Raw genomic sequence first — 2816 nt, 5'->3', positions numbered from 1 at the left:
ATTCTGAGCTAAATGAAAACCTGTCATACTAATGAATAACTGTATTTGGATTCTCATTACAAAAATATCTGTTTGCCTTATTGCTTCTACACACGTATTTGCCTGATGAGAGAGATGAAATGACCTTATTTCACAGGTGGAGAACTGGGACAGGAGAAGCTAACAGAAAGGCAGTTCAACTCAAATGTATACTTGTAAATGAGTTACCAAAATACAACACAAATACTACTGCTTGTGAAACCATAACCTAATGTAATCTAGGGACACTTTAGCTGGGCACTAGAGGGCAATTTTTCACAATGAGAACTATCAGCCACTGAAATAATCACCCCAGGAAAGTGATGGGCTCCCCAGAACTGGGTACTTTTAAGATTCATATGGACAGGGTGCTGGAACATCTTGTCTACACTGTGCTTTTGCCAAGAAAGGTTGGACCAGATGATCCCTGAGGTCTCTTCCAACCTAGTGTTCTATGACTCTCTGATTCTCCTCACTCTTATCCAACATGCCATTTCAAGAACTATTCCATGTAGTTTAGAAGTTGGTGTGCAGGGAGGGACAAGTGGTATGAATGAAGGCACAGAATCTTGTTCATGAACTCAGCTGCCTTCAAAATTAATTTTTGTTATACTCTATTTTTGTTTTCTCTTTATCTTTAAAAATGACACTGAAAGAAGAAGGTAAAGTTTTTATCAACTTCACATAATAGAGAAGCAATGCAGGTTTGGCTTACATTGGTAAAAAGTTATGTTTATTTAAGTAAAATATTCATAAGAGATTTTGCATTTCTCAGAGCTGCTTAAATAGCTCAGAAAACCCATCTGATTAGGCATTTTGCTAATAAAAAATTACTGTTTGTTTAAATAGCTTTTAAATGTCAAATCAAGGATTTATGAATTAAGAATTGAATGCAAATAAATAGTTGGCTGAGCATTTGGAACAAATTCTTTTTTATTGTGCAATTAATATTGCTGAGATTGCTATTTAAAATGTGAATGAATTTGTCTTTCTGGTTTGCACATTATTGGTAGTGATGGTGAGGACAGAACTGAAAACACTTGCTGAGATGTAATTTTGGCAGAGGGCGAAAGCTGGGATGCGAGGGGCTGGTTGAATACCCTGTGCCCTTGGAACCAGTCTTACTGCACTGAAAAGCACTCGGTTCTTCCAGCCAACGTGATCGTCAGTCCAATTCCATCCTGCTTATTCAGCTAGCAAATATGTAGCTCAGGTGGGACTGACTGTGATATAATTCTTCTGAGGGAGGCTTGCAAAACTATTGCCAAAAGAAGCAACGAGAGGCATTATCACCATTAAGAGCTGGTAAGTCCTTTGTTGGTTGTACATTGATTATCTTCTTGAATAAACATACAAACCAGGTGGATGCTTCCCTCAAGGTCCCATTTTAACAACACTCAGGCACATACCTGAGGCTTAAAGGTATGTTCAACCATTTGCAGTTAAACATGTGCTTAAATAATCTTCTGTCTGAAGATAGCTTGCTGAATTGGAGGTCAAAAAAGGTCAAGCTGCACTTCTAGCGTGTTTCTGGAGAAACAGAGACAGATTACGCAGGAAATTAATTGATAACTATTTCATAAGATGCAGTCAAGGATTGCAGCTGATATAAATCAGCATTGTTCCACTGGTTTTGGGGATGGACAGGTTGGCTCAGTCTTTCAACTAGTTTATCCACCAGGGATAATTAAGAACAAAAATGGCAAAGCTCTTGGGTCTCTCATGCGTGAACATGCAGTTGCTTTAGATTATGCCTTTTTATGTTATAATGCATCTGCAAAATAAGGTCTGTAACAAATATGGTTTTTCATATTTTCATTGTATTATCCATATAGAAATTCATCTCAACCAAATGTAATTTAGAAAGTGGAGGAGGATTTCATGGTTATTGGTTACATCACACAAATCCACTTGAGAAACAGTTTGTGAACGTCAGAGTTTGGCACAGGTTTGGAAAATTTCATATCCTTTTGGCAGAGGAAGCTGATTAGAAATACTCAGTGATCAGATTTTCAAAGACGTTGAACCTCTACAGCTCTTCACATTTCCATAGCTGTGCTCCAGGTTTTAACATGGCTGAGAATCTGTTCGTTATCATCTATGTGTTTCTTTTATGACTGCCTTGGAAAAAATGAATCTCTGTAAAAGGTATCTTCCAGAGAAGAGTCTGGCCAACTTTGCCTGTGCCCTTTAGGAGTACACGCATCTTAAATCCGTCATCATTCCAACCTATACTATTGGCAACCCAAAACTTCACAGCCTCTACCAGTCAGAAACTTGTAGGTCTGTCTACACTTTGTTTATGTAGCTGTTTTCAGAGCATGAATTTTTATGAGAAAATTTAAAAATTTGTTCTGTGAGCTTAATTTTTTTGCCCTGTGGACAAGACATGCACATCCACTGAGCTTTAGCTTTAAAGAGGACATTAACCCAAAAGTCTGCCTTTATTGTTATGAAACATGTAGGGAGTTAGCATTTTGGGATACTTCAGCTCATTGATCAAATTTGACAGATGGATACACAGATACAACACACAAAATGATTGCACAAGTCTTAAATCCCTAAGGAGACCAGCTAAAAAACACTTTGAAAGGGACAGACTCACTTACAAGCAGTTGCATAATTGAAGGTGGGATTTCAGATGGACTGTGTAGCTTCGGGTTCAGCCAGAAGTGGTTTGCCTGTATATATGAATGCCAAAATAGACTTTAAAAAGGTGTGAAATGGAAAAATCAGAGCTTTCAGTAATATATAATTAGGCTAGAAGAGATGATTATACATGTCTGATCTGCCTGCTC

This window comes from Psittacula echo (genome assembly GCF_963264785.1).
Source record: "Psittacula echo genome assembly, chromosome: Z".
Taxonomy (NCBI): domain Eukaryota; kingdom Metazoa; phylum Chordata; class Aves; order Psittaciformes; family Psittacidae; genus Psittacula; species Psittacula echo.
The sequence above is the reverse complement of the archived record's forward strand: the minus strand, read 5'-3'. Positions refer to the sequence as shown.